The sequence below is a fragment of the Typopeltis vanoorti genome, chromosome 7 (genome assembly GCF_054136105.1).
Source record: "Typopeltis vanoorti isolate ZY-2024b chromosome 7, IOZ_Tvanoo_1.0, whole genome shotgun sequence".
Taxonomy (NCBI): domain Eukaryota; kingdom Metazoa; phylum Arthropoda; class Arachnida; order Uropygi; family Thelyphonidae; genus Typopeltis; species Typopeltis vanoorti.
Genome location: NC_143555.1, coordinates 90,294,454 through 90,308,586, shown reverse-complemented (window position 1 = coordinate 90,308,586; position 14,133 = coordinate 90,294,454). Strand labels below are relative to the sequence as shown.

Genomic DNA, 14,133 nt, shown 5'->3' with positions numbered 1-14,133 from the left:
TTGTTTTGCTGAATTCCTGAAGCATGGTAGCCAGTGAGGTGAATCACTAGCTACCATGTGAAGTGAATCACTAGCCAGTGAGGTGAATCACTCCAACCTAACATCAGTTAGTACTGATGTTAGGTTGGAGCTTGTGAGTTCGTTAGAGGAAGTATCCTTGGCTAGTGCAGCTGTGGCATATGTTTTGGTCCTGGTTTCAGGTTGTTTTCCTTCCTTGTCAAAGTGGAGGTTGTTTAGACTGGACGGCAATCTGCACAGTTGCTCGAAGTGTCACTGCTGGGCGGGGACCTCTGCAGTTTGCTCACTTAGCTGGCATAGATCTTGGCTTGGTGCATGTGATGGGCTGGTGGCCTTCGCCGCATTTTAAGCACCTGAAGTTGGCCTGGCATAGTTTTTGGGCATTCCCAAACCGCTGACATCTGTGGCACTGTCCTCCTGACATTCTCTTTCTTAGAGGTTCCGTAGTAATTCTGAGGACACAAATAGTAGTCAGTTCATATATCTTCTTCTGAGTGTTATCAATCTCTACAAGTGCTAAAGGCATTGGCCTTTTGTCAGACTTAAGCATCCTGCTCACTTTAATTGGTGTCAGGCTCTGGTTGCTTAGATCAGTGGAGATTTCTTCGGGGGGGGGGGGGATTCCTTCTGTGACCTCTTTAGGGTCTTTTCGCTTGGTAAAGCAAGGTATGGTAGGGAAGATTTTTGTTGTCCATTAGCCTTGTCATCTGCCTGTAGTCAGTGACAGTAGCTGGTTGGATTTTGACTCCCTCATCTGAGTTTTTTGCCCAGGAGTATGTGATATTGTGCTCCCTGAGGGCTGGTGTGGTGTGACAGAAATCTATTTCTCCTTATCTCGTAATATGGCTGGGGGGGACTTTCTCCGAATTTTTCGGAAAGTCCTGTGTGGGTGAATCCTCCTCCATAAGATCTTCTGTTGTTCTTCACTGTTTGTTTGAATGCTCCCCTTGTGAGTTGTTGTGGCGTGGGGGGGGGGGGGGTAGATAGCAGAACAGTAATGAATTCCCCTTGAGATTCCTCATCCTCTCCTTCTGGATCGTTTGTTTGGACGTACAGGTTTAAATAACCCGGCCATTCAGTCTCAAACTTTGTCATGATGAATTTTAGCACTTCTAGTGACTCCTCCTTGTTTAGAGTCCGGATCTGTTCCTTGATGCCAATGGGGCATCTCCTGGAGTTATTTGAGGGCTGTGAAAGACTTGGTAATAAAGTAGGCACAATCCTGTTGACTGCAACAGTCAACTAGCAAAGATCGAGAAGCGGTGTTGTGGGAAGAGACTGTGAAACTGCTTGGCTCGACTCGGATTTCCTACCTCCCTAAAACCATACATTCACCACTAGTTATTAATTGCGGGTAGGGCCATTGACCTCATACACATTTTGTGTATGGGGGAGATAGTAGGAATTCGGGGAGGATTATAAGTGTAATGCAACACATTAAAATCACATGTTCCAACCACAGTAATGACTATTTAATTCATAAATATTTCATCCCAAATATCTTGGACATCATCAGTATAGTAGTTCAAAACAATACAAGGAATAACATACAGTTAGGGCGCATGATTACAATGGAATCTCAATATACGTGCAGTAACGTGTTATAGAAGTAAATTAAATATAACTGAAAAAAAAAAAATAATATATATATATATATAGCTTGGTATCTTTAACATTTATTATTCAGAAGGTAAAATACTTTCTACATACATATATATATATATAAAGATCATTTTACACAATTTTGTATGACAATTTCACATGTTTTAGGAATAGTAAGAACATCGTTGTGGTTAAAATTTGGTCTGTGTAGTAGGGCTTCAGCACTTTTTTTATATAAACGTTCATATTTATATGAAGATCTGTGTAAAAGTTTTAACTTCTCCCAATGGATCCTATGGTTTGGATTTTCAACTCCGTGTTGGGAGAGACCAGATTTCTGCAGTTTGAAAAGACGAATGTGGTCTTGATGGTCTGAGATGCATTTCTAAACAGACCTACCTGTCTGACCAAAGTAACACAATTTGCAGGAGCATGGGCTTTCATAAATGCCAGGTAACATCAGAGGTGAGAGGCTTGCCCTTAGGAGAAGGTAACAAGTTATAGATTTGGTTGATAGGTTTGTAAGTAGTGGCAAAATTGTATTTCTTCATAATTTTTGAAAGATGTTCGGAGATGCCTTTGACGTAGGTATGGGAATCCTAAGGACTTTTTTTTTTGTCTGGGTTGATGTGTGGGAAGGTGACTGATGATTTTTTAAGTTGTTTTAAGATTATATCCATTTAATATAGCTGTATTTTTGATTATTTCTAGTTCTTGGTTTAGAGAATCTTCAGAGGAGCAGACTTTGTATGCTCTTGAAACTAGTGATTTAATGATGCCATTCTGAGATGGATGATGAGCGGAAGAATTGTGAATATAGTGATCTGAAAATGTAGGCTTGAGATAGACAGATGTGGCGATGGAACCATCTTCTTTTCTTTGAATGTGTAAATCCAGAAAGGAGATACCCTGTGGAGATTCTTTTTCTAGCGCAAAGTTGATGCAAGGGTGAAGGAGGTTTATTTTATCTAGAAACAGTTGTAATTCCTGTTCGGGATGATCCCAGACTGCAAATACGTTGTCGACATATCGTAACTAATTTTTGGTTTAGGTGTAAGAAATGCACTGACATAAGCAAAAGCAGATTTTCAAAATAAATGCTAATATGGTTGGGCATTTCTTGATGAAAGAAAAATGTGATTTCAGTCCTTAATGGTCTATTACCTGCTTCATCTTGACTGGTTGGCTCTAACACTTAAAGTAAAGGGGGAAAAAAACATTTTATTATTATCACCCAAGACCCCAATGGAGTCAAAGACTCATCTAAAAGGTCTTTTTATCATACACACACACACACACACACAGCTCATCATACCATGGTTTAAACACACTCAAAATCCCTGTAGACACCATACTCTCAGGCAAGGAATTCCAATCATTCGCAACTCTGCATGCAAAAAACCTGCTTCTCACTCCCCTGCTCACACCCCTCTTTATACAGTTTCCAACAATTTCCAACAATAGAATCTCTCCAACATTGATTCTATAACAACCTCTTACTAACTTGTATGTCTCTATCATATCTCCCCTCTTCCTTCTATCCACCAGACTCTATAAATTTCTCAATATTTCCTCATATTCGACATTCCAAAGGTAGGAAACTATTAGTCAGTCACCTTTGGACCGTTTCCAACATCTCCTTGTCCTTCTGAAAACCAGATGACCAAATCTGGGCACAGTAGTCCATGTGTGGCCTAATCAAAGCCTTATACAATGAAACAAGAATCTCCCTACTTCTACAAGTTAGTGTCCTCTGCATCATTCCTAGAAGTCTTTGTGTTGTCTTCACAATTTTGGCAATGCATCCCCTAAATTTCTGATCCTTATCCACTATCACCCCAAGTTCTCTTATTTCCACCACTATATCCTCACCCAGTATAAATTCTGCATCTCATCTTTGTTTCCCAAATTTTAAAACCTTACATTCCAGGCCTTGTTTGGCCGAGTGGTTAGCGTATCCGCTATCCAGCCAAAAGGTTATGGTTCGAATCCTGCCATGGTTATGGATGTTTGTGACTGTCTGTGGAAATACTAGTGGTTGGCAGTAGATGGCATTGGTGTAGTTGGAGTTGGTGGATTGAGTGGTGGAGACAGAGAGTTGTAGAGTAGGTATCCTCCTCGATGAGTCTTTGGACTCCCTGGAGGTGTCACGTAATAATAATAACATTTTTCAACATTGAACTCACATCCCCATTCCAGTGCCCAATCACTCAATTTATTCAAGTCTTCTTGTAAGGTCACAACATCTCTACACTTCATGGTTCATCTCTACTTTGCATCATCTGCAAACAACTGAATATCACCATCCAAATCTTCGCCAATATCATTAATATGCAAGTTAAACAGTAATGGCCCTAAAACAGACCCCTGAGGCACATTGCTAGTGACTTTCCTTTTCCTGGATATTGCTCCCCCATACACAACTTGCTGATACCTATCAGAATCCAATGCAATAATCTAATATCCGACCCCATCTTCTCTAGTTTGACTATCAACTGATCATGTGGTAATCTATCAAAAGCCTTTGCAAAATCTAAGTATATTATTGTGTATCCTTATCCTCTGTCCAAGAAAGCAGTCACCTTATTGTAATAAGGTGACTGCTTCCTTGAACATGACCTCCCTTTAGCAAATCCATGCTGTCCATCAAAGATAATACCATTGTTGTTTTGGTGATAGAAACAAATTCATACATGACGTAATAGAATTTGTTAAATATATTATTATTTGGTAATATTAATTACCAAATTACCAGGCAGTAATAATACGGACTCCTGTTGTTTCTTGTATGGATGTTACAAGAAAACATTTCATATTTGAAATTGGATACTGAAAAACAGGACAAACTGATGTCTCAAAAGCATGTCGGGGGGGACACTGGGACAAATTTTGTGAAAAATGGGACTGTCCCATTCAAAACAAGAAAGATGAGCACTCTATAACCTAGGGAAATGTGTACAGTAATATGTTAAGATTTTGCAAAAGCTTTTGATAACCTGCCACATACAGGTTAGAATATAAACTGGGATGGATGGGACTGGGTAGTAGAATGATGAGTTGGATAGAATATTGGCTGCCAGATATGGGGAGCAGTACCCAGGAGAGGAAGAGTTCTTGTTGTGTGTCCCAGGTCTTTTCAGGGCCACTGTTGTCTACAGATTATACAAAGTTGGGAGAACTAAAACAGGTAGATCTGAATAGATGAGTTGTGTGGGCACATAAGTGAGCTATCTGTTCAATGTTGCAAAGCATAAGGTTTTGAAATTTGGAAGACAAGAATGGGATGCTGTGTGTACATTTGATGAGGATGTGTTGAATGAAGTGGAGAAATTAAGAAGGATCTAGAGGTGACAAGAGATAGACTGGGAGTTAACATTTAAAGTCTACATTGCTAGCACTCTGAAGACAACAGCATATTATGTCAATTTTGAGGAGGAAATGATATGTAAATAAGAAATAAATGGAGAAAGATTGAAGAAATATGAACTGCAGTTTAGTGGATAGGCAAAAAAGAGGAGATATGGTAGCGATGTTAGTTGATGAGTTGTGTGGGCACATAAGTGAGCTATCTGTTCAATGTTGCAAAGCATAAGGTTTTGAAATTTGGAAGACAAGAATGGGATGCTGTGTGTACATTTGATGAGGATGTGTTGAATGAAGTGGAGAAATTAAGAAGGATCTAGAGGTGACAAGAGATAGACTGGGAGTTAACATTTAAAGTCTACATTGCTAGCACTCTGAAGACAACAGCATATGTCAATTTTGAGGAGGAAATGATATGTAAATAAGAAATAAATGGAGAAAGATTGAAGAAATATGAACTGCAGTTTAGTGGATAGGCAAAAAAGAGGAGATATGGTAGCGATGTTAGTTGATGAGTTGTGTGGGCACATAAATGAGCTATCTGTTCAATGTTGCAAAGCATAAGGTTTTGAAATTTGGAAGACAAGAATGGGATGCTGTGTGTACATTTGATGAGGATGTGTTGAATGAAGTGGAGAAATTAAGAAGGATCTAGAGGTGACAAGAGATAGACTGGGAGTTAACATTTAAAGTCTACATTGCTAGCACTCTGAAGACAACAGCATATTATGTCAATTTTGAGGAGGAAATGATATGTAAATAAGAAATAAATGGAGAAAGATTGAAGAAATATGAACTGCAGTTTAGTGGATAGGCAAAAAAGAGGAGATATGGTAGCGATGTTTAAATTGGTGAGGGCGATTTTACAGGATTAATGCAGAAGGGATTATACATAGAACAAAAGATGGGGTGAAATGAAAGGCCATCCATGGAATGGTATGGTATGGTGAAGAGGGGAATAAGGAATATATATATATATATATATATATATAGATTTTTTTTTTATATGTAGAAAAGTGGGTGGGTGGAATGCATTACCAGCCATATTGAACCTTAGACTCATTCATGCTTCTATCTGAATGATAGGAGCATGACTCTACAGTTCAATATGGCAATATAATAGATAACTTGCTTTCTAAATCACACCTTGCAAATGAATCTGTTGCCTTCACATAGATTTGTTGTAGTAATAATAATAATAAATTCATTTTTATTTATTAATTATGTGATTTTATGCTTTAATTTTGCATGCCAACTGTTGTAAGTTGATAATGTAATTTTATATCTCTAGGGTGAGGGTACGGAAAGGATACTTAGAGAGAAATGACATAACAAAATGTAATTAAAGGATATATTACACTGATAGCATTGGTAAGTACCAACTGTTTCCGTGTCATTTAGCTGAAGGAATTTAATTTCATTTCAGGTTAAAAATTATCACATATTATTGAGTTTCCAGACAATGCAGAAGCCTTAATGGATTTTTCCATTATTTTAGAAAGGATCTAAATGAAAGCAGTAGAACAATAATTTTAAGTTTCACTGCTCTTCTTAGGAATAATCTGGACAGTAGATATGCATGTGAAAATGTGAATATGGCACAAAACAGGAATCAATTAAGAATTACAAATCTTCAGAAGAAGTGTCATCAAAACCAGGAGACTTTTAATATACAGAAGTAAATGATTCTTCTAATCTCAGAGGAAGTAAGATGTGAAGTAAAAGATCAGGAGAATAGAACACATGACATTGAAGTGCTTATGAATGGAAATAGTATTAGTGGGAGAGATGAAGAGAGAACAGGAATGCAAGAAGTACAGGGGAAAATGGGGAAAGAGAGGGAGTCAGCATGGATAGGGAGACAAAGCATAGGAAGAGTGGATGTTGGAAGTAGTAGTGAATATTGGGATGAACAGCATAGGAATGGAATGAATCAGGATGTGAGGATGGAATGGGTGAATGGTTGTGACTAAGAAGATATATGGGGTAAGTGGTTATAAAGGTGATTGGGGAAGGGCAAGTGCAATGGAGAAATCACAACCAACAGGTGAATTGTGTAGAACTGGTTATAGACATAAAAATAAAGTGCCATGTTTATTTACAAATGTCAGGAGCATCAAAAATAAGTTAGATAAAATTGTTTTACTGATTGAGTTTGTTCACCAAAAATTGTTGGAATAAGTGAAACATGGTTGAATGAGGATGATATCCTGATGGGAATAGAAATGGAAAGCTATAATGTTTTTTGCAAGGATAGAAGAAAGGGGGGGGGTGCTGCTCATGATAGAAGAGGAAGTATGTCCACATAAGGTAGACCTGAAAGAGGGAAATAGTGGCAGTGTATTTGAGGTAGTATGGTGTGAAGTGAGGGAGAGGTTGACAGGAAAAGATATTTAGTCAGATGTTACTATAGACCAGGGAAGGCGAAGGATGGTGATGAAGAAATGTATAAGCAACTTGGGTTAGTGAACAAGGGCAGGGTGATTATTATGGATGATTTTAATTATGGCAGTACAGAAGTATAGATTGGAATGAAGAGATAGCATTTGGGAATTTAAAAAAAATGAATTTCTTGAATTCTTGAGAGACAACTACCTTAAGCAGTATGTAAAGGAGGGCATGTAAGGATCAAGAATTTTTGATCTGATCATTTCATCAGATGATGTGATTGAGAGGGAGATTTTGCACCTCCCTCCAGTTAGTGAAAGCAATTATGAAGTGATCACGTGGGTTGTGGTTAGCCATATGAAGACTTCTGTGAAGACTGTACATGGAATTACAAGGCTGGTGATTAGGGAAAAGCTTAGGAGACAGTTTGGAACTAAAGCATGGTATGAAAAAGTTAAGTGGAAAAGAAATAAATGCTGCTTGGTAATTGACAAAGAGATACTTTGATAACAGCATCAATATGTGAATGTACTCCGAAGGTCAAAAGGCTGAATAAGGTAGGCATCAAATGGACAAATGGATGAATGAGAGGATATATATATTAGAAAAAGTCCAGAGAAGACCAACTAAGCTGGTAACTGCTCTTTGGAATGTGGGATATGAAGACAGATTGAAGGAATGTAATTTTCAAAGTCTTGCGAATAGAAGGAAGAGAAGGGATATTATTATTATTATTATTATTATTATTATTATTATTATCCAGGTCTTCGTGGAGTCAAAAGACTCATGCAATAAAATTTTAAAAAGTTTTATTGCATGAAAAAAAAAAAATGGACATAGCTCTGATTAAATTGCAACCAATAACTTTGACACAAAATGCGATAGCAATTTGGACATGATTGACATTGTTTTCCTCCTTCAGGCTTTTTCAAAATAAGAGTTTTAATTCTTAATAATTTGCCTGCAGGTATTTTACACTTTGGTTGTTCAAAAGTTAAATCCAGAATACTTTAGGCAGAAAGCCCACCTAAAGAAGAATCAACTGGAATTTCTCACCACAGTGTAATTCTAGACTTTCCATTATGCATTCAGTTAGCTGAGTGGAGCATATCCACTGTCCAGCTCAAACTGCGAGTCAAATCCCACTGTGGGCATGGATGTTTGTAAATATCCTTGCTTATATCTGCGAAAGTTACTACATATAGTGATTTCTGGTGCCAAAAATAAGTTCTTTTTGAAAGTATTTAGTGATGATTAACTCTTTTTTTTTTGCATTATTAGATTTATGATGTTTGTTTAATTAACTGTAAGGTAGCATGCTTAATTTTATCATTTTCAAAGGTTTAATTTTTGTTTTATTGCATGCAGTATTGTGCTATTGCACTGGTGCACAAAACAATGGCAGCTGATTTTAACATCAGGCCTTTAACATCATCTCTATATTTTTGTTTGCTGCCATCCATCAATCTGTTCATTGGACATCAACTGATGCTGTATGATCACTCAGATGATCAGTGTTGTGCCACACCAGTCTTTGTCATGGTTCTGTTGTATGCTTTTCTGGAGGCTTCAACTCTCTGAAGATCAGTGTCATTTCAGAAACACCATCCATCTTGTTGGCAGACTATCTCTTCCTCTTTTTTCTGGAAACTTTACCTTCTATTATTGATTTGAGTAGAAGGTAAAGTTCCTGAAAAAAAAGAACCTTGTTTGCTGGAAAGTATAGTATGAAAGCGCAAAGCATTAGAATAAGGATCAGATTTTGTATGGTGATTCACTGATAAGAGGAGTGTTTGAGGAGAGTGTTATGAAAATGTATTTTCTTGGTGCTAAGATTAAAGATGTTAGGAGGAGGAGTGAAAGTGAAAGTGATGGTTATTTTGGCTGATATAAATGATTTATATCAGCCAAAGCAGGTGTCAAGTATAGTATGGAAGAAGACATGAAAGAGTGAGTAAGTAAAAGTTGTGAGTCTCTTATTATGAATAGCATGGTACCCCAAAAGCCAGTCACCATTTTGGTCACTTGTCTCTAAATTCTCTCTATCATTTGCACATCCCCAAAAAAACTAGTCAAAGAAATCTGTGCACAGCAGTCTCGATGGAGTTGCATAAAGACATTATAATTTATAGAGGGATAATAAATTCTTATCCTTACTTGTCGGTTTGTTTCTTAACATCCAAGTGATCCTTTGAGCTATTTTACAGTATGTCCACTGAACTTCAGCTCTCAATCCACTGTTATCCATAAATCCCTAAACTCATCTCAGCGCACTTCAACTTGTGTAATACATATCTGTGCTTTTTTCATCCCAAAGTGCTAAACCTATTGTTTTGACATAATGACACATCATCCTTTGCTCAAATTACCAGTTCATTTAGATCATTATGCAGGATCTTAACATCACCTTTATGCAGGAGGAATTGTGTAGAGTTCATGGATGTGTGGAGTGAGTTGGATGGAACAATATATTTGGGACTGGAAGTTCTGAGAAAGTGTTGTTCAGTGAGAGTTTGGAAGTGATGAGCTAGGTAAACTAAAATGTTTAGTTAAAATGTGCAGATGAGAGTGGGCCTATGAAGATGAGTGTGGGACTAATGCCTATGAAGAAGTCCAATAAAAGCAAGATTAGTACTACAGAAATAAGGATGCTTCGATGGCTATGTGGAGTAACAAGGAAAGACCGGGTGGGATAAGACTTTAGTGGGATAAACAACACAAGGTGTAAAGGAGATTTTGGGATGAAAGGGAGAATTGCAGTTTATGTATACTAATGCCACAAGAATTCAAAAAAAAAGGGTGAGAAGTTTTTGGCATTGGTTTACTCAACTTTGTCAAAAGTTATAAGCGTTAGCGAGACTTGGTTTGGCTGAGAATTACATGGTCATAAAAATAGAATACAAAGGATATGGTGTCTTGAGAGAGGATAGAAGGAATAGGATGGCCACAGGAGGGAAAGGATTTTGATAATAATAGCAGAGGAATTAAAATCAAAAAGAGCAGAAGTACATCAGGAAAACAGGAATTCAGAGGGCAGTTCATTTGAAGCTACCTGGTGTGAGATACAGGCCAACAGGAGAAATATGTGATATTGCTGCTATAATGCACAGAGTATAAGGAAGAATATAGATAACATGCATTGGCAAATTAGCAAACAATGAGTGCAGGTTGAGTAACTGTTATGGGGGGGGGGGGGGTTTCAACTACAAGGACACAGACTGGGAAGAGGAATGGTCATAGGCAGGGAAAGAAATGGAATTTATACAGCTACTAAGAGATAATTACCCGCATGTAATGGAAGGTACATGAGGTTTGAGAGTGCTAGATTTGATTATAGAATCACAGAACTTAACAGTAACCAATCTAGATGAAGCAGCAGTTTCAGCTTGGAGAACGTGATCATGTAGTTTTGACTTGAGAGATTGTTGGACATGTGGAATTTTTTGCAAAATGGGATATATGTGAAATTAAAGCAAGTGATTATGACAAGCTGAGTAAACAGCTTTCAGTAGTGCCATGCTATAAGAACTTGGGGGGGGGGGTGAGATGGTGCTGGTGCATGGAAGGTAGTCAATAGTTGTTTGAAGAAAGCAATATCAGAATGTATACCCAGAGCCAGAAGGATAAATCAGGTAGGAGATAGAATGGATCAATAACATCATTATACAGGTGTTGCAGATAAACAAAATGTTGTGAAGGAGATATAAAGAAAAAAAAAAAGGTGATCAGCATGCCTATGAGCAGTATAAGGCACAGGCAAGAAAGGTGGCCTGTATGGGAAGAAAAACTAAGGCTATCAGGTCATCCCAAAAGTAATGTCATTTTTAGCATTAAGTTTTGATAAATCACATTGCCGATTTAATCAAGTATATATTCTTCATTTGAATCAATAATGCTCTTCCAACATTTCTAAAGTTTCATAATGCCATTTCTACAGAATTCGGGAGGTTTGGAGGCAAAGAAGTCACATAGGCTCAATTTCAGTGTCTCTAATTATTATTATTATTATTATTCGTGACACCTCCAAGGAGTCTGAAGACTCATCGCAGGAGGACACCTATTGTACAACTCTCCATCTCCACCACTACACCAAACCTCTACCACCAATCATCAACATCAGCGCCATCCACTGGCCACCACCCCCACCACCACCACAGCTAGTATTTTTTTGTCTGTAAATTGCGTGTGTTCTGAACGGCTGATTTGTCTGTATGGAGGATGAAAAACCCTGCTACCTCCGTATGAGATTGGCTAACTCACCTTCAATTGAAAACGTCCATATAAAGATTCCTCCCGTCATGACGAGAATCAAACTTAGGCCTTTTCCAATTGAAGGGCGCAACGTACCGTCGCTCTTCCAATTGTGCTATGGAGGTGCTTAATGTATCATATTGTTTTTCATCAATGAAATGTTGTAAACTTCAAAATAAGTGATAATCTGAAGATGCAAGATCGGGAGGATATGGAGGACGGGGAAGCTTTTCCCAGCCGAGTTCCCCAATCTTGGTACAGGTGATTCTTGCACTATGAGGGCGTGTGTTATCATGGTGAAAAACAACACCCTTTCGATCGACCAGAGAACGCCTATTTTCTTTCAGTTTTTCATTCAGTCAATGTTTTGGCTGAGGTTTAGCCTGTTCCCCTGAATGAACCTATTGCCTTCAGCACTTAATATTCTTGTAAAGTATCCATTTTTCATCACCAGTGACAACACGACTCAAAAACAGAGATCGAACATTAGTAATATAGTTCGTAATAAAAGTAATATTATTTATGTAGGTCAGCACAGATTTTATTATTATTATTATTATTCAGACCTCCATGGAGTCAAAAGACTCATCATGGGAGGTCCTTCCTAGGAAACACAAAGTCTATCAAACCACTCCTTAAACTGATTGACCATTCTTGCTCTCACCACTCTCTCAGGCAATGCATTCCACGGTTCCACCACCCTCCACACAAAGAAACCACTCTTCACCTTCTTGCTCCTTTCGTACTTTCCAGGGAATGGCCCTAGTCATCGCTCCTTCCCACTGCTCCACCAAGTGAAAGAACTCCCCAATATCCACCCTATAACTGTCTCTCAACAGTTTAAAAGTCTCGATCATATCACCTCTCCTTTTATCCACCAAACTCTGCAGTCCACATTCCCCTCAGCCAATCCTCATAATTAACATTGTACAGTCCTGAAACCATTTTTGTTATCTGCCTCTTCACCCTTTCCACAGTTAATTTATCTCCTTCAAATCTTGGGGACCAAATTTGAGAACAATAGTCTAAGTGTGTGGTCTGATCAGAGTCTTATACAATGGAATAATAACTCTTCTATCTCTGAAGGTAAGCGTCTTTCACAGTATTGCAGCAATCCTCTGGGTTACCTTTACCACCTTTGCAATATGCCCACTAAATTTTGGTTTTCTATCAATCATCACCCTCAGATCTCGTCTCTCCTACTTCCTCCAGTACAGCTCCTCCAATAGAGTATGCAGCCTCCCATCTATGTATCCCAAACTCCAAGACTTTACATTTTGCTGTATTAAACTGACAACCCCCCATTCATTTGCCCATCTGTCTAGTTTATTCAAATTTTCTTACAGGACTCCACATTTGTACTATTACTAATAACCCTTCCCAACTTCACATCATCTGCAAATAACTGAATATCCCCTTGCAATCCATTGACAATGTCATTGATATAAAGATCAAACAATACAGGTCCAGGTACTGAGCTCTGTGGAACCCCACTTGTAACCTTCTGCTTCCTTGATATTGCCCAACCATACACAACTCTCTGATACCTATCAGACAGCTAATCCTAAATCCAGTTGACTAATCCAACATCTAAACCCATGTGTTGTAACTTAAATATCAGCTAATCATATCACACCCTGTCAAATGTCTTTGCAAAACCCAAAAAAATGGCAGTGCATGCCTTTCCCTCGTCAACTGCTCTTTTCACTTTATTATAAAAGTCAATCATATTACTTAAGCAAGAGCACCCCTTAACAAATCCATGTTGATTCTCACAGATAACCTTACCCTCATCTACCCAACGTAGTATATAGTGCCTCACTAATTCTCCAAGACCTTAACAACCACTGATGATGACACACAATCTGGCCTATAATTAGACACTTCCAATCTGCTACTGCCCTTATTCAATGGCACTATCTTACCTTCATTCCATTCCTTTGGTATCTTTCTCATAGCCAGACTTTCATTGAAAAACCCAGGTCAAAGGAGCTGTTCGTTCTTTAGCACATTCTCTCAAAACTCATGGGGAAATACCATCTAGTCCTACTGCTTTACCGACATATAGAGCACTCAGTATCTGGAAAGTACTCTCCTCTTGCACCTCTAAACTGCGAACCTGCTCTACCCCTCTAGCATTAAAACCTTCTTCTCCAGGATGAAATACTCCACAATGTCATTCTTCCACAATCATTTCTCCTCCTACTGGCCACATAGCTAAAAAATTCCCTAGGATTTTCTTTGGATCTTAGTGCCAATCTCTTCTCATATTCCAGTTTTACCTTCCTCACCATACTAGTCACCCTCCTGTCCTGAGTCCTATATTCTTCATGCATCTGCTCTCCATCCCTCTTGTGATATCTCTTCCATAATCTCTTTTTCACATGCAGTTCCTGATTGATATTGTTTGTCATCCACTTTACAAAATTGCGTCCGCTTCTTCATTCGTGGAATACAGCTTACTACTGCTGCTAACAAATATTCCTTCACCATTTCCCAAGCACTGATGAT

At 38.3% G+C, this 14,133-nt stretch overlaps 1 protein-coding gene across 1 annotated transcript in view; it reads left to right on the top strand.

Moving 5' to 3' along the window:
- The window catches only part of LOC150104851 (uncharacterized), an 867,921-nt gene that overhangs the window by 545,349 nt on the left and 308,439 nt on the right, over positions 1-14,133 (top strand). Inside the window, exon 6 of the mRNA XM_090395079.1 lies at positions 6,275-6,354. The gene's annotated coding sequence lies outside the window, so the exon portion shown is untranslated. The remainder of the gene's footprint in view (positions 1-6,274; positions 6,355-14,133) is intronic.